This window comes from Callospermophilus lateralis, chromosome 7, assembly GCF_048772815.1.
Source record: "Callospermophilus lateralis isolate mCalLat2 chromosome 7, mCalLat2.hap1, whole genome shotgun sequence".
NCBI classification, from domain to species: Eukaryota; Metazoa; Chordata; class Mammalia; order Rodentia; family Sciuridae; genus Callospermophilus; species Callospermophilus lateralis.
This window is the reverse complement of record NC_135311.1, coordinates 113,711,513-113,737,759: the sequence shown is the minus strand read 5'-3', so window position 1 is coordinate 113,737,759 and position 26,247 is coordinate 113,711,513. Positions and strand designations below refer to the sequence as shown.

Here is a 26,247-nt window from a genome sequence, read left to right as displayed (position 1 = left end):
TAGATATAAAGGGAGAGAAAGGATCCAATATAATAATTGTGGGAGATTTTGATGCCATACTTCCACAAATGGATAAATCATCAAAACAAAAAGAAACACCAGAGTTACACTATGCTATAGATCAAATGGATCCAAGAGACATTTACAGAACATTTCATTCAACAACTTCAGAATACACATTCTTTTCTTCAGCACTTTCTCTAGAAGAAACTTTCTCTAGAAGAAACCATATAATAGACCACAAAACAAATCTCAACAAATTAAAAAATGTATATATATATATATATATATTTAAAATTTTATATATATATATATATTATACATATATATCATGTATCTTCTCTGACCACAATGAAAGAAAGCTACAAATTAGCTACATTAGAAACTATACAAATTCAGAGACTTAACAAAATGCTACTGAACAAACAATAGGAAATTGAAGAAATCAAAAGGGAACTTAAAATATCTTGGAACAAATTATAAAAAAAAAACATTACCAAAACTTATGGAATACAGTAAAAGCACTATGAGGCAAACTTGTAGCAATAAATATCTACATCAAAAACAAAATTGATTTCAAATAACAACCTAAATAAGAATCTAGAAAAGAAAGACCAAATTAAACCCAAAATTAGAAGAAATAAATAGCAAATATCATAGCAAAAATAGAGACTGAAAAATAAAAGGATCAGTGAAACAAAAGAGTTGTTTTAGAAAAGACAAAATGACACAAACTGTTAGCTAGACTAACCAAGAGAACTAACCAAATAAAATTCGAGATAAGAAGACAATATACTTATAGTACAGAAATACTAGGTATCATTAGAGACCATTATGAACAACTGCATGCCAACAAATTGGAAAACCTTAAAGAACTGGATGAATTTCTGGACACACACTACCTGCCAAAACTGAACTATGAAGACAAAGAAAACCTGAACAGACTGATAATGAGTAGTGAGCTTGAATCAGTAATAAAAGTCTACCAAAAAAGAAAAATCCAAGACCAGAAGGTTTCATCGCTCTATCAAATTTTCAAAGAAGTACTACCACAAATTCTTCTCAAATTATTCCAAAGAATTGAAAAGAAGGGAATCTTTCCACTAATTTTTACAAGGCCAGCATCACCTTGATATCAAAACCAGAAAAGGACATAACAACAACAACAAAAAATTATAGACCAATATATCTGATGATCACAGAAGCAACAATTCTTAACAACATAGCAAACGAAACCCAAAATCACATTAAAAAGATCATTCATGGGCTGGGGCTGGGGCTCAGTGGTAGAGTGCTCACCTCACACACATGAGACCCTGGGGTCAATCCTTAGCACCACATAAAAATAAATAAGTGAAATAAAGGTATGTCCAACTACAACTAAAAAAATAAAAATAAAAACCCAAAGAGATCATTCACCATGATGAACTGTATTTATCCCAGGGATTCAAGGATAATTCAACATATACAAATAAATGTGATATACCAAATCAAAGCATGAAAGATAAAAATAATATGATCATCTCAACAGATAAAGAAAAGGCCTTTGATAAAATTAAACATCCCTTCATGATAAAAACCCTGAACAAATAAGGTATAGAAGGATTGTACCTAAACATAAAAGACTATATATGACAAACCCCAGCCAACTTTATACTAAAACTTTCAGCTTTTCCTCATTCCTTATTGACATCTAAAACAAGACTAGAGTGTCCACTCTCTCTATTCTTATTCAATATAATACGGAAAGTTTTAGCCAGAACAATTATGCAAGAGAAAGAAAAAAAGATAAACAACGAGTAAGGGAGGAATTCAAATCATCATTGTTTGCAAATGATATGATTCTATATACAAAAGAAAAAACCTAAAGATTTCACTAAAAACCTATTAAACTGATAAACTCAGTAATGTTGCAAAACACAAAATCAACATTCAAAAATCAGTAGTAATTTTATATAGCAATAGTAAATTTGCTGAGAAAGAAACCCTGAAAGCAATCCATTCACAATCACTACAAAATTTTTTTTAAATACCTAGGAATAAATTTAAGGAAGTGAAACACCTCTACAGTCAAAACTATAAAACACTGATGAAAGAAATTGATAAACCACCCCAAGCCCCACACACTAGACTTTCCATTTTCATGTATTATAAGTATGTTACTAAAATGTTAATACTACCCAAAGCGACCTAGAGATTTAATGTAATCACCATCAAAATGCCAATGATACTCTTCACAGAGATAGAAAAAAATTCCTTAAAAACTTTTAAGGAAGAAGAAAAAAAACACATGAATATTCAAATCAATCTAGAGCAAAAAAACAAAACTAGAGGCTTTACAATACCTGATTTCAAAATATACTTCAGAGCCACGGTAACCAAAACAGCAGGGTATTTGCATAAAAAAAGACTCATAGACCAACAGAATAGAACAGAGAATCCAGAAATAAACCCACATGTCTACATCCAAGTGATTATCAACAAAGGTGCCAAAAACACTGGAGAAAGAACAGACTCTTTAACAAATGGTGCTGGAAAAACTGATATCTACATGCAGAAGACTGAAACTTGACTCCTCCCCCCTACCCCCCACCCCCCCATACCTAAATCAAATAAAAAATGGATCAAAGACCTACATGTAAGATCTGAACTACCAGAAAACATAGGGGAAACATTTCAAGAAGTTGGTATAGGCAATGAATTCTTGGATATGATCCCCAAAGCACATAAAACAAAAGCCAAAATAGACAAGTGGGGTTAAATCAAACTAAAAAGCATCTACACAGCAAAGAAACAATTGACAGATTAAAGAGACAATCTACAGAAGGGAGGAAAATATTTGCCAACTATCCATCTGACAAAGAATTAATATCCAGAACATATAAAGACTAAAAAACTTAACACAAAAGTAATCCAATTTAAAAAAATATTCAAGTTATCTGAATATATACTTCTCAAAAGGAGAAGCTCAAATTGTCAATACATATATGAAAAATGTTCAATATTATTAGCCATCAGGGAAATGCAAATCAAAACTGTAATGAGATCCCATCACCCTTGTTAGATTATTAAAAAAAAAAAATGCTGGCAAGGACGTAGAGAAAAAGGAACTCTCATACACTGTTGATGAGAATCTAAACTGACACAAACTACAATATAAAGGTTCCTCAAAAAACTAAAAATAGATCTATCATATTATATATGATAGAGCTATCCCAATTCTAGGTATATATCAAAAGGAAATTAAATCAGCCTCCCAAAGAGATACCTGCATACCCATATTCCCATATTTATTGTGGCTCTGTGTGTATTAGCTAAGATATGGAATCAAACTAGGTGCCCTTCAATGGATGAGTGGATAAAGAAAATGTGGTGCTGTATATTCATAATGGAATATTATTTAGCTATAAAGTGGATGGAACTAGAGGATATTATGTTAAGTAAAATAAGCCATATACAGTAAAACAAGTACCATGTGTCCTCTTTAACATGTGGAAATTTTTTTAAAAAGTAGCTTTGAACATAGAATAGTGATTATTAGAGGATAGGAAGCGGGGATGGGTAGTGGATAAAAGGAGGCTAGATTTGATTGGCACTTATTATATGTATGTATTGAAATTAAATATATAATTGAATATTAAATATATAATTAATACATGTTAAACAAAATAAAATGAAACCAATTCTTTTATACGAACTTCAAAATAAATTCATAAACAAAAGCTTTCATTGAATTTAAAAGAGAGAAAATGTATTAATTTAAATATCTTTGCCGCATTCTCTTTTAATTCAATTGCGTTTACCCTGTCTGCTTACTTATCTACTTTTGTGATTCTGGGCATTGAACCCAGGGGCTTGCACATGCTAGGCAAGTGCTCTACTACTGAGTTATATTTACAACCCTTGTCTACTTTTAAATTAAATAAGTGAAATAAAATAAGTTAAGATGAGGGGGCAAACAAAACCCCACACCATTTCACCAAATTAAACTAGCAATTCTCAAGTAGATAGTTGTAACACCCAAGTGTCAAGGTCAGCATAAAAACGACCCTACTTTTATTAATTGAGACAGTTGATATGATTTAGCCCAAATAACAAATTCTTGCTTAATTTGTAAATTAAGTAAGTACTTAAATTAAGTAAAGCTGACTTACATAATTAAGGTGGAGTTGTGACAGAAATCTGAGAGTTCAGAGTTAGGGAGTTTGGAGAGTAGGTTCTGGAGTAAGAAACAAGACAACTGCCAGTTCTACTGATATTTGTTTAGCAATATTTTCTAATGTTTCTGTAGAGAGAGAGCTCCTAGGATCATTTGATAAGTTTTTACAGAATGTGTCCTTGAAGATAAGATTTTTTTCTTTACGCATAGGTATAACTATAACTGATGATAAGATACTCAGTAGAACTATAAACTTGGTGATTAAGAGATTTCTTTTAAAGTTTTGTTCTTAAAACTAAATCCAAGGGCTGGGCATACAGCTCAGTGGTACAGCACTTGCCTTTCATACACAAGACTCCAAGACCTATAAAATTATATATATCTTATATATATCTTGAGTATGAAAGTCATAAGAGTATGACTTTGGTCATTCCTCTTAAAAAAGAGAGTATGTCTTGTGTATGACTTTGGTCATTCCTCTTAAGTATATGACCAAAGTCATACTAATAAAGCATTTTCAGAAAAAAAATATTCAACTCACATTCATAGATAGCAGTAATAGGTATTAAATACTTTTTTGGTGTCAAACAACTCACATAAAAAAGCATTCCAATATGAACTGAATCATTTTTGTTCACATATTAGGGTGAGGATTTATCCACACTTGTTCCAAATAATGGTACTGTCTTTTCAATTATCAAGCAATAATATGTGGTAAGAATTTTTGCATCTATCTCAATGCTCTCTGTTGAAAAGCACTTAGCATATTTTTTGGCACCTACATGTATGATACTGATGTGGAAAAATTTTATGAGACATCCACTTAGCATATACTTTGGTACATAAATCAATAGATCACAATTTGTCCATGTCATGAAAGTACTCTACCATATTAGAAATGTCATTTTATGAAGAAATGTATTTTAACTAAATCCCAAAGAAATAGCATATAATTTCTATTAGAACAGTTTTATATTTATAGAAAACTATACAGATAGTTCAGAGTTCCCATATGCCCTGCACCCAGTTTCCCTTAATATCTTACATTTGTATGGAACATTATATTAGTTTCAGTTAATGAACTAATACTGCTACATTATTATCTAAAGTCCACACTTTATTCAGACTTCCTTAGTTTTTACCTAACTTGTTGTTGTTGTTCCAGGATCATATCCAGGGCATTATAATACATTTAGTTGTCATGTCTTTGGCTCTTGTTGGCTGAAAAAAGTTTCTCAGACTTTCCTTGTTTGATGACCTGTATAGTTTTTGAGGAGTACTATTCAGTTACTTTGTAGAATTGTTCCTTGGCCAGGATTTGTCTGCTGTTAGACTAGGGTTGTCTCCTGATTAGACTAGGGTTACAGTTTCGGTAAGGAAGAGCACTGAAGTAAAATTATAATACTTTCACTTGGATAATAAACTGAAGGAAAAAACCCTATCTTATTCTCCTTTGTATCATTAGTAAGTAGTTGGTAAATGTTTGTTGGTTGAGAATGGGAAAGTAGAGGCAGGCAAAGATTGAAAGTGTATATATATTTTGCAATTTATTAACATATGGGCACCAACCATAACAAGGAAGATATTATATATATTTGCTCAAATTAAAACAAAAAACTTGACTCTGATTCACTAAAGCATTTCATTCTTCTATTCAGCTTACATGAGATAACTAGTTTAACAAAGAGGAAAGTTTTATTTTGGCTCACAGTTTGGGTGGTTTCAGCCATGATCAATTGGCCCTGTTTTGGGACTATAGTGTGGCAGGACATCATGGTGGCAGAACAAAGTTACCTCATAACCAGGAAGTGGGGTGTCAAGGTCTCACTATCCCCTTTTGAGGCACACCCCAGATAACCCAAAGACCTTCCTCTAGGCTTCACCTCTGAAAGGTTCTAACACCTCCCAATAACACCAACCTGAGGACCAAGACTTCAACACATAGGCCTTTGGGGGACATTTTAATATCTAACTACAATATCAGGGATCTTTCTGGTTTGCCTACACCATTTGGTCAGATAGAATATATTCAGTCAAAAAATACATATGACAATTCTCCTAAGTAAACCTTGCTGCCTGCACTGATACTCTCAAAATTATATAACACTGCTGAGGAAATGTACATGGTGAAATAGAAAGAACATTGGGGTTGAATCAGACTGGTCCAGGTGTGAATCTGAGACTTATCACTTATAAATTGCAAAATCTTGCAAGATATTTCTCAGTTCTCGTTTCTTCATGTATAGAACAGAATAATGCCTAGTTTGTAGGCAGATAGAAGAAAATAATATGGTTTGCTTGTTTCAATATATCTAACAGATTCTCAAAACAGGTTACTCTTTTTGTTGCATATAGTACCTTACATAGAATAGGTGTGCTTTAAAAACTTTCTGGAATAAGACAAAATATGTATAAACAGGGTTAGGGCCGTAGCTCAGTGGTAGAGCACTTGCCTAGCATGTGTGAGGCATTGGGTTCCATCCTCAGCACCACATATTAATAAATAAAATAAAGGCCCATTGACAACTAAAAAAATTTTTTTATATGTACAAACAAACAAAGATGCTGGTTGTCATATACATTGAATAAATGAATTCTGAAATAATTTCACAAGACTTCATTTTATCATGTACCTAATTCATGCCTGATATATAGCAGCCACTCAAATATTTGCTGATTCTGCCATCATGTTTCCTTATCAAGAGTCAAGAGAACAGATCCCAATTTTATGACCCTTGCCAAACCACTCCTTTCTTTGAACCTCAGTTTCTTCACTGAACAATTGGCCTAATGGTCACAAAATTTGAGAGTTGGGAAAGATCTTAGAAATCACCTTATTGCAACCCCTTTGCCCTAAGTGAGCAGTAAACTGGGTCTTAAATTGGACTCCTAACCATCAAGTAATCTTTGAAAACTGTGCTACTTATAAGATCTCTTTCACCTTATGAAATACTTGGGCTCAAACTGATTTTTAGAATATCATTCAATTCTGTAAATCCACTAAATCAATAAACAGGATAAGTTATACCTTTATTAAAACCAGCAGGTATAGAAGAATAAACAAATTGTCACTATTAATTCTAGTTAGCTAAGAGAAACTATGACTATCCTTTTGCAAAGGATCAAAATTATTTCAAAAATATACTGTTCTATTTAATAGTCCTCAATTCAATCTTCTTTGTAATTAAATGGAATTATAATCACTGGTCTATGGAACAAATAGGTTGAATAACTAGTATTCTCAGATTTTCACATCTCTGTTCTTGGTATTCCTTACTGTACCTTAGAGAACAATTTTTTTAAAAAAAATCAGTGCCCTCTTTTAAAAAATATTTCTATTTATCTCCCTAGGGCCTTTCAAACTGCTAACTATTCTTTTCTTTTTGAAATTTACTGCTGTTCCCCTTGGCATTCAAAACATCACTTTCCTCTGATTTTACTTATAGTATAAGTTTATTGGTCAAGAATACATATCTGGATCTACCACTTGCAAGTTCTGTGACCTTGGACAGGTGACTTAACTTCTATGTGCCTGTTTAGTAAGTGCTATACATATATATGCTGTTGTTGTTATTCCTCTTCTTAGTCATTGCTGCATTTCTTTGACCTCCATGATTCCATCTGGCTGATTCCATTCAATTAAAGGAATCTTTAACCCTTCCTATCTGAAAGGCCAATGTTCTTCTTCTCAATACCTTCGTCTGAACATTTAAGATCCAGTTCAAATGTCATCCTCCTTTCTCTAGGGAACCAAGAACACCTTCCTCCTCTGTCTTAGAATCAACCATTCTTGCTCTTATTCTCATAATACTTTGAATATATTTCAGAGCACTTGTTATATTAGACTGAATGAGGATACCCATATTAGGCCATTTTAAATTTATAAAACCAGAAATTTTATATGATTTATCCTAATAATATCTCTTTACATCCCCCTTCCTCCTTGTATTACACTCGTAAAAAGGGCAACAAGCTATTATTCTCTTTAAATACTATTTAATTAAATAGTTCAGATTCATAAAAAAGTAAAAAGAATAATGAGTAGACAACTGTATATTCATAATTCAGTTGAAATGCAATTTAAGCTTTATATAAGTGTGTTCTGCCATTAATTTATACAATTAATATATATTAATAATTATAAGCTTAAAAAATAAAATAAAATTGTAGTATTCATCTTTGTTACAGTACATTGTGTATGGCAGCAATTAGATACATCAATAACTGTTGAATGAATGAACAAACGAAAACCTGAACAAATACAAAGAAATTAGACAATGTTTCTAAACTCCTATATTCCCTTAATGTGGAACTATAAACCTGTTAGAATTATGCCTGTTAGATTTTATAAATTTTTATTCTCCCAAATTTATTAATTTTTAAAGAAACTAATTAAATTTATTTATTTGGAGATTTTCATTGTCCCTTGAGGTAACTAAACACACATCAGGGCACCACATAATCAGGACTGGAGTCTAAAATTCTAAATCATCTGACCTCTTCTTAAATATTTTCAAAAACAAGTATGCAAATTCATGTTTTCTATTATACTTAACAAAGGCATAGTGGCTAAAATAGCTTTATTTCCATCATGTTTGAATGTCCCAGAGGAAAAATCTACATAAGCATGATGTGAAGCAATTATAATAAATAAGAAAATACTTGGGAATGAGCCCATAATAAGTCAATGAGCAACAGGCATAGTAGTTAAAATGAATATACATATATAGGCTTTCATTTTAAAAGGGAACAATTATATTATTTATAGTAAATACAAAGGCAAAAATAATGCAGCAGCCTTCACATGCTTCAAATTTTAAGAAAATTAACTCATAATTACTTGTAGGAGAAACAGTAAGAGGTTCAAACAGCACATGGTTTTAAAAAGACAGTTTAAAGAGACCAGGAGTTATTCTGGACAACATACAAAATCTACAGGGAGAAGACCTAGATATGAGGAGTTAGTCCTGACACTTACTCTTTGCAGCTGGACACAACATTTACTCCATCTGCACTTTAGTTTCTTATCAGAAAATAGGGTTTACAATGACCTTGCATCCTACCTAACAAGATTATTATATATTTCAAATTATATAGGAAAATGTATGTGACATTATCCTTTAATACTCTGTGACTGTAATTATCTATCCTTCCATACTCCTGCTGCTACTATACCTACACTATCCATGCAACTCCTAGGCATAACCAGATATTAACTTCTCAGAGAAAGATTGTGTATTAGTTTGCTAGGGCTGCTATGAACAAATACTACAGACTGCACAGCTTAAACAAAATAAATTTATTTTCTCTCAGTTCTGAAGTTTGGAAGTCCATGATCAGTATGTCAGCAGAGATTTCTTTTGAGGTCACTCTCATAGGCTTATAAATAGCTGTATTTTCCCCCTCTATCTTCACATGGTTTTCCCTCTGTTTATGTCTGTGTCCTAATCTCTTCTTACAAGGACTCAAATTAGGGCCTACCCTTGACTTTATATTACCTTAAATATCTCCTTAAAGGCCCTATTTCCAAATATAATCACATTCTGAAAAACCAGGGGTTAGATCTTCAACATATGAATTTTGGGGAGATATAATTCAGCCTACAACACATATAGATATCCTACCACAGCACATCACCATTACTATGATACTTTCTATACTGTAATATAATTTTCATTCTTGACTCCCTGAATAGGACCTTGAATGCTTTCACAGCACTAAATATTTCCTGGTTTTATGTCTTCTAAGTGTCTAGTGCAGAACATATGTTCAAAAGAATGCTCCAATAAACTGCTGATAATTGAATCTATAATACTTTCTACTGAGAAACAATTAGAATTGATCTATCCCATGAAAACTTGCTAAACAGAGTTTATAATATTCCAAGGATTTACAAAAAAAGGATGAATTTTCACTCTTATTCTCAAAGCAGCTCTATGTCCAAATTCCCATACTTTCTATCTCATCTTCCATCCTTAAATTATCTATGTTGAGCTTTCTTCAGGCAATGAATTTGGAGGCTTTATACAACCATCCCAGAAATCAGTGAATTTTTCCTCTGCCTCTGAATTTCTACGGTATTTATGCACTTAGGTAGCATTTAACTTGATATCGTTTAAGAGTTAGTTAAGCATATCTTACTTTCCTCCACTCGATAGTTTCCTGAGAAAAAGAACTATGTCTTATTTCTTATTCCTCTCTATTTAAGTGATCAACAATAACCACTGAATGAACTCTTGAATTTTCTCTAAACCAGAGGCACCCCTCAGGAAGAGAGGAGGTAAAGTAGAAAAAGTGACAAAAATGTTGGGTACAATTTGGGACACAATGACTTTGCTGGACTTCATGCATAGCTGTTAATGAAGCTGTCTATAGGCAGTAAAAGGTAAAGTCTAAGACTCCGAAGAGGTACCTTGGCCATAGACAGAAATTTGAGTCATTAGTACACAGACACTATTAGAAGCCAAGTGAGTGGATGAGATTGTCAAGGGAATGAAGGTAAGAGGACCTAGGACCAAAGACATGCAAGAGAAGCTCTCACCCAAAGAACACTTACAATGAAATAGCCAGGGAGGAACCAAACCACAAAAGTATACCAAAGCCCAAGGGAGGAAAAATTGTTTTAAGGAAGAGAGAACATTAAACAGGAATGTAAAATGATACAGCAAGGGTCTAGAAATTGCTGTGCAGTGCCCCCCAACACACACACACACACACACACACACACACACACACACCCCTTTGTCCCTATCAGCACCAAGGAGGAGACTGATGACGTTGATCACAGAAGTTCCAGGGACTCTGCCCACTTCCTGTGTGAAATGGGCAAATTTCTAGACCTTTAAATCTCAGTTCCCTTCGTCTGTAAAGTCAAGAGTTTATGACCTCCTCAGGAGTACTTTGAAAATTGAGATAATTTTAGCAATAATGGTAAAAGAAAAAATACATAATTATAACATATATAGCATTCTAAAATTTGCTAGATACTGTCCTGAGCTGCTTCTTATACATTACCTCATTTAAAATTTTTTTCAGGGACTCGGAAGATGGTGGCAAATGGAGTGCATCACCCCCGTGTACCGCGTCACTGCACGGGTGAATGACAAGTTAGAACGGCCAAAAGCTATCTTGTTAGGAATTTCCAGCAAAATTGGGGTGCACTGAAACCTAGAGGAAGGATTTCCATCGCCCAAGGATCGATTACTGGGGCTCAACCGTGAGTGATTTGTCCGCCCAGAGATTCAAGCTGCTTATTCAGCGGCTTGCCCTGATGCTAGAGACTGCGGGGCGCCTGGGAAACGCGTCCATAGAAACAGCGAGCTACCAACGCTGATTCAGCGGGCTCCTGCCGGCTGTACCCTCACTGTGCTGAATTCTGACAGGAGAAGCCAGGGGACTAGAAACCAGGAATAAACCTAAGCTAACAGGTTTTGAGAGACACCAGTTGGGGGAGGAGGGAGCGGCCTCACACAGATTGTTTCCTACAGCCGGAGGGCAAAATCTTGGCCCGGAAGGCACAGCACCACCTAATGGAAGCGAAGAAAATAGAAGCCTAACAGTGTCCCTTTTTTCTTTTAATTTTTTTTTAAATTTTTTAATTTTAATTTTTTTCTTTTCTACAATTATACTATATTTTTTAAATGTAATTTTTATTTTACTGCATTTTATTTTTTTTTATCATTTCCTTTTCTTTTCTATTCTTTTCTCTTTCCTTCCTCTCTCCCTCTCTCTTTCTTGGTTTGCTTCCTTACCTTTTCCCCATCTTTCCTCTTAAGCATGACCACCCAGATTACGTACAACTTACCAAATGCAAATAGATGAATACTATGAATCGGTCCATAGTCCGCCTAAGCCCTTAACTACCCCCAAGTACTACTGTCTATTCTCTTGTTAATATCCGCCTGCATTTGAGCAACCCCCCAAAGAAGCTAACATATACGAACCTCCATACCATCAAAGCGCCCGACCTCAACATAAAATCCTAAGTTCAAACCTCAATTCTATACATGCCATCAAATTCTGTAGGCCTCTAATGAAACTAATGAATTTACCTTAATTCACAATTAGATCCAACATCTCTAAACATTGTCTCCCAACACAAAGGATATTGGAACTATAAAAACCAAAACAAACTTAAAGAAGAAAACAGAAACACAGCAGTCAAACAGAATTGGAAAGCAACGTGAGCACCATGAAAAAACAAGGGAAAAAAGGATTACAAACAATGCAGGACAACTTTAATTCACAGGAGAACCTAGAGGCTTCAGAAAAATGGACAGAGAAAGAACTTAAGGCATACCTAACTCAGATGAAATGGAATCTTAGAGAAGACATTAGACAGCAAATCCAAACAATGAAAGTATACTTTGAAAACGAATTAAATAGGCAAATTCAAATGGCAAAGAACAAGCTATACCAGGAGATAGAGATTTAAAAAAAATCAAACAGTAATCCTAGAAATGCAGGAAACCATAAACCAAATTAAAAACTCAAACGAGAATATTACAAATAGACTAGATCAAACAGAAGTCAGAACATCAGATAATGAAGACAAGGTGTATCAACTTGAAAAGAATATAGTCAACACAGAAAGGATGCTAAGAAATCACCAGCAATCTATCCAAGAGATATGGGATGTTAAAAAAAAAACCAAACTTGAGAGTCATTGGGATAGAAGAAGGTATAGAGGTTCAAACCAAAGGAATGAACAATCTATTAAATGAAATAATCCTAGAAAACTTCCCAGACATGAAAGATGGAATGGATTGCCAAATCCTGGAAGCCTACAGGACCCCAAACATACAAAACCATAATAGACCAACTCCAAAACACATAATTATGAAGATATCCAACATACAGAACAAGGAGAGAATATTAAAAGCTATGAGAGAAAAAAGGCAGATTACATTCAGGGGTAAACCAATTAGGTTAACGGCTGATTTTTCATCACAGACGTTGAAAGCAAGATGATCCTGGAACAACGTATTTCAAATGCTGAAAAATAATGGATTCCAACCAAGAATACTGTATCCAGCAAAATTAAGCTTCAGATTTGACAATGAAATTAAAATATTTCACGATAAACAAAATTTAAAAGAATTCACAGCCAGAAAACCAGCACTGCAAGGCATTTTGAGCAAAACACTACAAGAAGAGGAATTGAAAAACAGCACCCAAAACTAACATTGGGAGGTAACTCAGTAAAGGGAAGAACAAAAAATATAACCAAAAAGGAAAAATGAGCCATATTAAAATAAATAAATAAAAAAGCATGACTGGAAGTACAAACAATATATCAATAGTAACTTTAAACGTTAATGGCTTAAACTCACCAATCAAGAGACAAAGGCTAGTAACCTGGATTAAAAAAACAAATCCAACAATATGCTGCCTTCAGGAGACTCATATGATAGGAAAAGACATACACAGGTTGAAAGTGAAAGGCTGGGAAAAATCATACCACTCACATGGGCCTTGGAAGCAACCAGGAGTGGCCATACTCATATTGAATAAAATCAACTTCAAACCTTAGTTAATCAAAAGGGATAAAGAAGGCCTCTATATACTGTTAAAAAGAACCATCCACCAACAAGACATAACAATTATCAATATGTATGCACCAAACAATGGTGCTGCAATGTTCATAAAACAAACTCTCCTCAAGTTCAAGAGTCAAATAGACCACAACACAATAATTATCGGTGACTTCAACATACCGCTCTCTCCATTGGACAGATCCACCAGACAAAAACTGAATAAAGAAACTACAGAACTCAATAACACAATTAATAACCTAGACTTAACCGACATATATAGAATATATCAACCATCATCAAGTGGATACACGTTCTTCTCAGCAGCACATGGATCCTTCTCAAAGATAGACCATATATTATGCCATAGGGTAACTCTTAGTAAATATATAGGTGTGGAGATAATACCATGCATCTTATCTGATCATAATGGAATGAAACTGGAAATCAATGATAAAAGAAGGAAGGAAAAATCCTGCATCACCTGGAAAATGAACAATATGTTACTGAATGATCAATGGGTTACAGAAGACATAAAGGAGGAAATCAAAAAATTCTTAGAGATAAATGAAAATACAGACACAACATATCGGAATCTATGGGACACAATGAAAGCAGTTTTAAGAGGGAAATTCATTGCCTGGAGTTCATTCCTCAATAAAAGAAAAAAACCAACAAATAAATGAACTCACACTTCATCTCAAAACCCTAGAAAAGGAAGAGCAAAACAACAGCAAATGTAGTAGAAGGCAAGAAATAATTAAAATCAGAGCAGAAATCAACGAAATTGACACCAAAAAAAAAAAAAAACATTGAAAAAATGGATAAAACTAAAAGTTGGTTCTTTGAAAAAATAAATAAGATCGACAGACCCTTAGCCATGCTAACGAAGAGAAGAAGACAGAGAACTCAAATTACCAACATACGGGATGAAAAAGGCAATATCACAACAGACACTACAGAAATACAGAAGATAATTAGAAATTATTTTGAAACCCTATATTCCAATAAAATAGAAGATAGTGAAGATATCAATAAATTTCTTAAGTCATATGATTTGTCCAGATTGAGTCAGGAAGATACATACAATTTAAACAGACAATAACAAAGGAGGAAATAAAAGAAGCCATCAAAAGACTACCAACCAAGAAAAGCCCTGGACCGGATGGATATACAACGGAATTTTACAAAACCTTCAAAGAAGAATTAATACCAATACTTTTCAAGTTATTTCAAGAAATAGATAAAGAAGGAGATCTTCCAAATTCATTCTATGAGGCCAACATCACCCTGATCCCGAAACCAGACAAAGACACTTCAAAGAAAGAAAACTACAGACCAATATCTCTAATGAACATAGATGCAAAAATCCTCAATAAAATCCTGGCGAATCTAATACAAAACCATATCCAAAAAATAGTGCACCATGATCAAGTAGGATTCATCCCTGGGATGCAAGGCTGGTTTAATATACGGAAATCAATAAATGTTATTCACCACATCAATAGACTTAAAGATAAGAACCACATGATCATCTTGATAGATGCAGAAAAAGCATTCGACAAAGTACAGCAACCCTTTATGTTCAAAATACTAGAAAAACTAGGGATAACAGGATCTTACCTCAACATTGTAAAAGCCATATATGCTAAGCCTCAGGCTAGCATTATTCTGAATGGAGAAAAATTGAAGGCATTCCCTCTAAAATCTGGAACAAGACAGGGATGCCCTCTATCACCACTTCTATTCAATATAGTTCTCGAAACACTGGCCAGAGCAATTAGACAGACGAAAGAAATTCAAGGCATAAAAATAGGAAAAGAAGAACTTAAATTATCACTATTTGCGCATGATATGATGCTATATCTAACAGACCCAAAAGGGTCTACAAAGAAACTACTAGAACTAATAAATGAATTCAGCAAACTGGCAGGATATAAAATCAACACACATAAATCAAAGGCATTTCTGTATATCAGCGACAAAACTTCTGAAACGGAAATGAGAAAAAACACCCCATTCACAATATCCTCAAAAAAAAAAAATATAAAATACTTGGGAATCAACCTAACAAAAGAGGTGAAAGATTTATATCATGAAAACTACAGAACCCTAAAGAGAGAAATAGAAGAAGACCTTAGAAGATGGAATAATATACCCTGTTCATGGATAGGCAGAACTAACATCATCAAAATGGCGATATTACCAAAAGTTCTCTATAGGTTTAATGCAATGCCAGTCAAAATCCCAATGGCATTTCTTGTAGAAATAGATAAAGCAATTATGAAATTCATATGGAAAAACAAAAGACCCAGAATAGCAAAAGCAATTCTAAGCAGGAAGTGTGAGTCAGGCGGTATAGCGATACCAGATTTCAAACTATACTACAGAGCAATAGTAACAAAAACAGCATGGTAGTGGTACCAAAACAGGCGGGTGGACCAATGGTACAGAATAGAGGACACAGAGACCAATCCACAAAATTACAACTTTCTTATATTTGATAAAGGGACTAAAAGCATGCAATGGAGGAAGGATAGTATCTTCAACAAATGGTGCTGGGAAAACTGGAAATCCATATGCAACAAAATGAAACTGAATCCCTTTCTCTCGCCATGCACAAAAGTTAACTCAAAATGGATCAAAGAGCTTGATATCAAATCAGAGACTATGAGCCTGATAGAAGAAAAAGTTGGCTTCGATCTATATATTGTTGGGGCGGGCTTCAAATTCCTTAATAGGACACCCATAGCACAAGAGTTAATAACTAGAATCAACAAAAGGGACTTACTCAAACTAAAAAGTTTTTTCTCAGCAAGAGAAACAATAAGAGAGGTAAATAGGGAGCCTACATCCTGGGAACAAATTTTTACTCCTCACACTTCAGATAGAGCCCTAATATCCAGAGTATACAAAAAACTCAAAAAATTAAACAATAAGATAACAAATAACCCAATCAACAAATGGGCAAAAGACCTGAACAGACACTTCTCAGAGGAGGACATACAATCAATCAACAAGTACATGAAAAAATGCTCACCATCTCTAGCAGTCAACGAAATGCAAATCAAAACCACCCTAAGATACCATCTGACTCCAGTAAGATTGGCAGCCATTTTGAAGTCAAACAACAACAAGTGCTGGTGAGGATGTGGGGAAAAGGGTACTCTTATGCATTGCTGGGGGGACTGCAAATTGGTACAGCCAATTTGGAAAGCAATATGGAGATTCCTAGGAAAGCTGGGAATGGAACCACCATTTGACACAGCTATTGCCCTTCTCGGACTATTCCCTGAAGACCTTAAAAGAGCGTACTACAGGGATACTGCCACATCGATTTTCATAGCAGCACAATTCACAATAGCTAGACTGTGGAACCAACCCAGATGCCCTTCAATAGATGAATGGATAAAAAAAAATGTGGCATTTGTACACAATGGAGTATTACTCTGCACTAAAAAATGACAAAATCATGGAATTTGCAGGGAAATGGATGGCATTAGAGCAGATTATGCCAAGTGAAGCTAGCCAATCCCTAAAAAACAAATGCCAAATGTCTTCTTTGATATAATGAGAGCAACTAAGAACAGAGCAGGGAGGAAGAGCAGGAAGAAAAGACTAACATTAAACAGAGACATGAGGTGGGAGGGAAAGTGAGAGAAAAGGGAAATTGCATGGAAATGGAAGGAGAACCTTCATTGTTACACAAAATTACATATAAGAGGTTGTGAGGGGAATGGGGAAAAAAACAAGGAGAGAAATGAATTGTAGTAGATGGGGTAGAGAGAGAAGATGGGATGGGAGGGGAGGGGGGATAGTAGAGGATAGGAAAGGTAGCAGAATACAAGAGTCACTAATATGGCATCATGTAAAAATGTGGATGTGTAACCGATGTGATTCTGCAATCTGTAATTGGGGTAAAAATGGGAGTTCATAACCCACTTGAATCTAATGTATGAAATATGATATGTCAAGAGCTTTGTAATGTTTTGACCAATAAAAAATAAAATAAAATAAAATTTTTTTCATAAAACTTTTAGATGCTATAGCATCTAGCAAGTGCTATTACATCCTCACTTTCAGATGGAGAACTAAAGTCAGGGTGTAGAAAGAAAAATCAGAAAGTTTTTATGTCAAATTTAAACAAACATTCAAGAGGCCTGAGTATGAAGGGTAGGGTATTTATAAGATTTATTTTGTTAATAAGATTTATTAATAATTCTAAGCAGATTTAAATATAAAATAAAATGTACACAAAGAGAAAATGAGCAGAAGAAGAAAGAGGTTGAAGGCAACAAAAAGATGGGGCTCAGAGATTTGGCCTTAAGTAAAAGGAAGAAGCAAAAAAGCATAAGTAGACAATTTTAAGTAATTTAGATTGCTAGCAGTCAAATAGAACTGATATAGGCAAGAAGAGAGGGGTTAGGTTGATTCAACAAGGTCTGGGACCTTGCCCAGACAGGAACAGGAAAAATGGAGCATGAGAATAAAGGATAATGGCAAGAGAATAAACAAAATAGTGGTGGATTAAGATAATCAAACTATAGTGGGAAGTGAGTGAATATAGATTTTGATAAGGGCAAAGAACAGACCTAGTGGGAAAAATCAAAGTTCAGGTTGGAGAAAAAATTTTGAACAAAGCTGCATACCTTCATATGTAATTTCAGAGGTGGACCATCTCTGAATGACAAGGTCCATGGCATGACTATGGAAGTCGATTAGCTAAAGAGATGATTACTTGAGTTGAAGAGGGCAACATGTTGGGAAAGAAATCATCCATGTGAACACTGGAGTCAATCAGGATGAGGACAATAATTGAGGTGGGAAGGCAGATCATGTGTGTGCCATGATACAAAAGATCTAAAAGTGACGATCTATTTATCAGAAGATGAGGATGATATAACCCTCATGCCAGGGAGCATGGGGGTTTAAGATGATGATACCTGGATAGTGATGTGTAAAATATTAGTTATCCTCCTCTCCCCCACTCTCTTGATTGGAGGGATGTAGTAGAATGAGCTGCATCCATTGCAACCATTTAAAAGAGATTCAGGGCAAACAATATGCTCTTCAGGTCTCTGAAGAAGCCTGGCTTCAACTTAAGGTCAGGACACAAAAAAATAACCAGTAAAATGGTTAACAATGTAGGAAACAGGAGATTGAGAGAGAAAATGGAAAAGTTTGAGAAAGAGCAAACAAGAACAGTTGGGAAAGAGGAAGAGGAAGCCAGAAAAGCACAAGAATAACAGTTCAGAAGATGAAAGATGACTGAAGAGGCTGGAACAAAGATAAGGTGATAAGACTTGCTGGGTTTATTTAGCCATAAAGTTATCAAAATAATTAGTTCTAGAAAATGTGTCTTGGCTACAGTTAGCATTAAGGCCTTGACAAAGGTATCAGTTACAAATAGGGAGGTAGGGACCCAACATTTTTGTTCCTAACATGTGAAAAACACTGTGTCAAGGACTTGAACATGCCATCTTTCTTAAATTTAACAGCTGCAACTTCCCTTGTTTTGTAAGTGAGAGAACTAAAGATCTAAAAGTCAAAGTGATCTGTCTCCAGTTGTACAGTTAATTTTTGGTGACACTGAGGAACCCAGGCTTCTTTTCAAATCTAAATAAGTAAGGTGAAGTGAAAAAGAAATCAGAGCATTTTGGTCATTTTTTATTGATGAGATCTGGTACATTTCTTAACTCCACTAAGTCTACCAAACAAGGTGACTACAAAGATTAAACTACAGATTCAAAACAAATCCTAGTGTGGTTATTTTTTTTCAAATTAAAATTGGCCTACATAGTAACTTATTTTCAAATGTGGAATTTCTTATTTGGTATCCTTCAGAAAAAGAATCTGAAGTTCTGAATTAATGACTATAAATTTTACACATAGTAAACTGAGGTAGGGAGAGGATGTATAAGCTATGGTCTCTAGTATATCTAGAGTCAAATCCAAACTTCATAGTTTCATATCTGTAATCCCACACCTTTTTTTTAGCTACATATTATACTACTGACTTACATAAATGTAATACTCAAACTTGTGGCAGCTATTACTTCTTAACATACTCTATACTTGACCTTACTTTGCATCTCTAACTAAATTCTTTCTTGGTCTATTGAAATTTGTTCTCCAAGGTCCAAATGAAATTCTTCTAGAATATAACCTTGTTTCCAAATGTTGAGAAATGATGGCTTTTTCCTCTGAACTTTTAAATCTTTCTGATTTTACTTCTCTTAGAGTACATACTATATCATGCCTTGTAATTTAGGTAAGTATGAAAAAATTTTCATTTCTTCTGGCAGAGCATAAGCCTTTTAAAGCTAGATGGAAGGGAACCAACATTATTTTGCAACTATAAGATGTCTGTTGCTTTTCCCGTGAATATATATTTTTAATGTAATCTTTATGACACCCTATGAAAAAGGAATTTTCTTTTTACAGATAAGGACCTTGAATTTCACAGAGGCTAAACAATTCACTTACAGTCATAAAGCTGGTAAATGACAAGAGTCTAGATATGAATCCTAATCTTTCTAAATCTAAAACCTTGGCACTTTCTGAAATACTCTGCCCAGTGACCATGGGTAGATCCTCACTGATTTATCTGTTTCCTGTCCACCCACTAATCATCAGAGAAAAACCTTTTGTCATTACATATTAGCAGAAAAAATTGATATGGGGTATTGCCCTCCTTCTTTTCAAAACTAAGAACAAACTCTTCAGAGCAAAGAGAATGATTAATATGAATCCTGAATAAAGATGAAGTGATAAGAACTCTGCTTGCAGGAGAAAGCAGTCAAAAACCATTATTTTTCCACTCATGTTTAAAAACTCCTCCTCCTTTGAGGTTTGCACCATCTGGCTATAGCATTCTCCACCCCACCTCCTCATCTGTCATCTACCACCCTCCTGATTAATTCCTATTTTTACTGCACCTGGGTCACAATCTTCCTCTCTTCCCCACATCCCATAATCCTAAATCACTTCACTATCCACACATGATGGTTTCAATATATACCAGCCTCAGAGTTTCTTGCTATACTCAGCTTTGCTGACCTTAATTTCTACTGTATTTCAGCTACCCACACACAGAGACCTAGCTGTTACCTACAACAGCTCCAAATCAGACAACTTTACTCCATGTTTATATGTAATTAATATATATGTATATATCTTTTTTTAGTTATTCATGAACCTTTATTTTTACTTATTTATTTGTGGTGCTGATAATAAAACCCAGTGCCTTACACATGCTAGGCAAATGCTCTATTACTAAGCCACAACTCCTGCCCCATTCATGTTAATAATAAATTAATATTTCATTTTCTGACTACAGTACCCAGCTTACTTCCACTAAATTTACTCATTGAACTAACTCAAGCAATCACAAAATCTTCAAGTCCAAAACAACTCATTGTACACTGTTTCCTGTCTCAGCCAATATTACCACCATCCACCTGATCACTCAAGCTAAAAACCTAAGCACCACATTAGACTTCTCATTCTCTCACATGCACATCCAATCACAAAGCCTCAGATTTTTTTCAAATTATCCTTTCCTCTTCTCCTATGACTACTTTTTAAAAATGCTATGTCAACCATGTCTTATTTTTAAAATATCACCCACTGAATTAGTTTCAAGATTCTTATGCATAAAAGGCCCACAATGGTATGGCTTCTGCCTGTATTTCCAGCCTCACAATTTACACTTCTGTGTTTACTATTATATTCTTATCAGTCCCAAATTGCTGTGGTTCATTACACAAGCCATTTCTTTTCTCACACTGATTCCTCTACTCAAGCAGTTTTCTGTTTGACATATACTTTCTACTCATCTTTGCCTTCCTTACTCCTACTTATCATTTAAGATTTGGGTCACGTATCATCTCTTCCCAAAATGTTCCCTCAACTCCTAGGCTAGCCTAAAAGCACTAACTTTGGGTCAATCACAGCATCATATGCGCAGCTCTTATTTTTCATTCCAAAAATGACCAATTTAAGCATCTAATTTGCCAGCTCCACAAAGATTAGTATTCATCTTTGTATGCTCAGCTAAGCACAGAGCATAGCATAGTACTGAACATATTATCTATAATAAGTATATAAATGTAAAAGAATACAGTAGGTTTAATTTTTCAGTAGAATGTTCTCCTCTGTGCTTTCTCACTGGTTAGTTTCTCCTAACTTTAACTCCAAGTTCTTTGAAGGTTCAGAGTCTTTTCTGGATCTGTAGAGCTTTGCACTGAATGGTGCTATACAAAAATGTACCCAACTTACATAAAAGGGAAACACATTTGCACAAACTAGAAATCAAAACTTGACATATGTGCTGCAAACTTCAAAACCACTTACCAATTTAAAAAATGAAGACATTAAGAACAAAGATAAAGAGCCAATTCTGACTGTTGGAATGTGCTTATCTCAGTCATAAAAACAGTGAAACTTTGCTTAAAACTTGAACAGGGCCCCAGATAGAAGATTTTATCTACAAGGCCATCACATCCCTGCTGAGTTTCAGAAATTATTAATTTGCAGAGTTGTTTAGGCAGGGGTTTAGGAAATTGGTGAAAGAACCTTTTTAAAATAAAATTTAACCCCACTACCTCTAAAAGCTAACTGATTTTTAAAAAGTAAAAAATAATGCTGTTAAGTGAGCAACAAAAAAAGTTGTTCTTTTTCATATCAATATGGGGCCTTCTGCTGGCAGAAAAGGAGCAAAGAGTTCAGTGTAATAAAGCATTTTCCTCTCCAACCAAATATCAAATTGTAGTTTGGCACCAAACTAGGTCTCAATCTCTTTCCGAGTAAAAATAATAAGCTCTTCAATTCACATGGCACATTACAGTTTAAACCCCTTGGATATACATTAGTTTGTTTGATAAAGCATTTAGACATTTTGTTAAAGGCGGGGGAATGTGAAAATTTCCACGAAATAGAATCTCAGCTCCTGAGAACAATCACTACTGGATGGCTATTTTTTTTTTTTCTTTTTTCAAGTTCAAAACACAGCACAGAAATGAGGAAGGGAAAGTACTTTTTATTATAGCAGGCCAATCCTTGGGGCCAAGGACCTTCCTATAGAAACTTAACAAGGTTTCATCTCTTTGGTCACATCAAGATCTTTGAAGAGAAATCATCCAGGGAGTGGATCAGAGAATTATCCAAGAGAAGACAAGCCTCAGGGGACGTGATTATTACCTTCAGATATCTTAACAGCTGGCCATAAGGGAAAAGAACTAGGAAGAATGGGAGGCATTCTTGTTTCTGTCAAGCTATAACCAAATCTGTGAAGGTACATACAGAATGGGTTTTCCTGGGAGCAGATCAGCTTTCCATCAATGGAAGAATTGTCCAAATACGTCCAATTTCTAGGGTACGACTCGGGATTTTGAAAGATACTTTGGCATGGGGATGGGAGAAAGGGACCCTGGATGACTTTCAGTTCCCTTCCTGTCTGCAGAAGTTCTGGGTTCACCAACTCCTTTCAGTGCTGCGCCCACGTGTCCAGCCCTCCAGGGCTGCTGGCTGGCCTCGGTGCTAGCTGCTCCAGGCCCGTCTGAGGTTTGAAACCTGCTCTCCCGGGCCGCTTCTAGCGGGCCCCGGGCAGGGGCAGGTGGCACACGTGAGTTCTCCCAGCCGGAGATCCCTGGCTGACAGCTCCAGGCCTCCGCTCCCAGGACCTCGGTCTTCGCCTGCCCGGGGACCAGGGACCGGCCGCCAGCACCGCAGGCATTGTCACCCCCGGCCTCTGGGCAGTCCAACTGACCCACGCAGACAGACATCACGCAGACTCCTGCCCGCCCTTCCCCAGACCGCCCCGGCGCGGGCCGCCAGGACGCAGCGACCGCGCACCCGCCGCCCCGCGAGGCCGACCCTCCGCAGGGCCCCTGTGCTTGGCTCCAGCGTCCACCCTGGGCCCGGACGCACACGCAGCGCGGGCCGCCGGGGCTCGCGGCTGGGCTGACACGGCCAGGGCAGGGCCGCGGACACGCAGGCCGCCGCGACAGACGGACAGGCGGCCGGGGCCGCGAAGGGCAGGCGCAGCGGCCGCGCAGGTCCGTCGCCGGCTTCGGGTGGCCAGCGGCCCCTCAGGGCGCGGGCTCGGCGGGCGGCGGGAGCCGCGAGGCGCTTACCTGCGGGCGCGGCGGCGCGGGGCACGGGGCGGCTCACTCCCTTCCCGCCGCCATGTTTCCGCTGCGCAGGGAGCGAGCGAGGACGCGGGAAGGGGGCGGGCGGGCGGCTCCGGAGAGTGGCGGGCGGGCGGCGGGGGGCTCCACCGAGGCGGCGGCGGCGGCCGAGGGGGCGGGGGCGCGGGCTCCCCGGCCCCGCCCCGCCCGCGCCTCCCGCCGCGAGGTGGCGCGCGCCTGGGCCGTTGGGCTCGAGCCGGCGGGCGGGACGGCGAGGCGCGCGGGGAGGGGCGGCGAGGGAGCGACCCCGCCCGGCCACCCCGCGCCTCCCGCCCGCGGCCCGGCCGGCGCCCGACCCACTGTCTCGTTGGCGTTTCACGCACCGGTAAACTGGCGCGCAGAGGGCTGGGGTTCGAATCCCGCGGCCGCGGGCAGCCGGCTGCGAGCAGCCCCGCCCCGCCGGCAGCTGACTGTGGTGACCTTGAGCGAGTTACTTCGCACCTCCGCGCCAGCGAGGTCCTCTCTGACACCTTGGCGCTTAACCCCGAGGGCTAGTAGGAGGAAAAACATAAGTTAGTGCGCGTCAAGCCCAGGCCACAGGGCCGAGGGCCGAGGACCGAGCGCGTGAGCATAAGCGGTTCCGGCGCTGTCCCTTGGGCTACGCGGGCAGCCTTGGCGTGCCACGCTCGGGGCACAGGGTCAGGCGCCCAGGGCTCTTCGCTACAGTGCTGTTTCACGGCCACGTCGTTTCAGCAGTGGGGAAACTGAAGTCTAGGCAGGTGACTCTCCTTGTGCAAGTCGCGCAGCTAGGAATGACGTGCGGAGTCTCCTGTCCACTTGGGCTCTGCCTGCAGGGGTGGGTCCCCGGAGGCCTCCTGGAGCCAAAGACAAGCCAGCTGGCTCTGGAAGGAGTCTGCAGGGAAAGCTCATCTCAGGCAGAGGGGAGGTTGAGTGCCCAGGTATCAAGGCGTGGCAGGGACAGCGAGCTGCAGGGACTGGAGTGGGAGCGTGGGAGAGATCCGGGGTACGCTGCTGCTGCCCTTGCAGGTAGGGAGGGAAACCAAGGCAGTAGGTGAAAGGAGGACCTAGTACGTCTAGGTAGAGAGCTCCAATTTTATTTTGTAGGTCAAAGATTTCACGGTGTGGTCCTGGGTGACCCCTTCTAGGGGTCAGTGAACTAAAACAACAACAGCAAAAAACAACAACAGTTTTTTGTCCCAGTGCAACTTTTTTTTCCTATCATTCTCACATGAGCGTACAGTGAGGCTTTCCATAGAACATATGATATCGCAACAGATTAAAGACAGAAGTAGATTTTAGAATCCAGCTGTTTTCTTTCAAGCCAGGTGTTGAAAGAAATTTGCACAAATGTAAAGCACCGCTCTTCTCATTAATTTATGTCTTAGAAAATATAATTATTTTTCGTTGAAAAATGTGCTTGTGCTTATATGTAATAGGTTTGTTATTGTAATTTTAACGAATAAATTTTTTCAGATTTAATTTTATATGGTAAATATAGAAGAAACACACTGCATAGAAAAAAGTCCTTTGAAGTCTTCTGTAGTATTTTAAAAATAGAAAGGAGTCTTGAGACTGCAAGGTTTATGAATGCCTGCTAGGCAATAGGAAGCTCTTGGGGAGTTTTACTTAGGGAAATGACCTTCTCAGATTTGCATTTCAGAAAGAGCTTTCAAGACCCTAGTTAGGCCTGAGGGATGATTTCCTGCCCCTGGCAGGCTTTCAAGGCAAAGGGATAAAAACATGGAAATGCAGGGTTGATGAGCTAGGGAGCTGGGATCCAGATGACTGGTCACTATTCCTGATTTGGTATTGCCTTTCCACCAGACACACTGCAGGTCAGGTGCCCCGTTTTACACCTTTGTTTCCACTTCACCCCCATGTAGGGAGGGTTCTGCTGTGGGGTTCTGTGGCAGCTGCCTTTTGACCCAGAACACTGTGACTTCCCCTTATTGCCCATTTTCTGAGAAGTAATCAAGTCAGCCAGGCAGATGGGAGGAAAGGAACAGGTTATCAGTGATGGTATAGGTGGGCATGAGAGCCCTGGCGGAGTCCCCAAGACTGCACAGCTCAGAATATCCTTTACATGCTTCTAGGGCTCTTCAGATGAGTGAGAGGGAAACAGTTGTGTCAAAATGTCTGCTGTCTGGGAAGCTTTTTTTTTTTTTTTTTAAGATATGTTCCCCCAAAATGTTTGTCAGATGAATATCTTATAAAAATACATTTAAAACTTCATTGCCTTTCTAATTTAAGCATACAGAAAGAAATTTAATATTTTCTAAACTCATTATGAACACAAATCAGTACCAAGCTATATTTTCAAGGAATCCCCTAGACTGTTAACGAGTGAAGGACATGTAAATGCTGTTAATGAGAGTTCTTGATGCTTTCAAGTTTCTAGTTGTCA

At 37.4% G+C, this 26,247-nt stretch overlaps 1 protein-coding gene across 7 annotated transcripts in view; it reads right to left on the bottom strand.

Moving 5' to 3' along the window:
* The window catches only part of Scmh1 (Scm polycomb group protein homolog 1), a 195,840-nt gene extending 171,835 nt beyond the window's left edge, over positions 1–24,005 (bottom strand). For 6 of the 7 annotated variants that reach the window (XM_076860635.1, XM_076860631.2, XM_076860637.2 and 3 more), the window contains exon 1: positions 23,829–23,914. The gene's annotated coding sequence lies outside the window, so the exon portion shown is untranslated. Of the gene's footprint in view, positions 1–23,828 lie in introns of all 7 variants that reach the window. The other variant, XM_076860640.2, reaches the window with a different exon arrangement.
* Between the last annotated feature and the right edge of the window lie 2,242 nt (positions 24,006–26,247).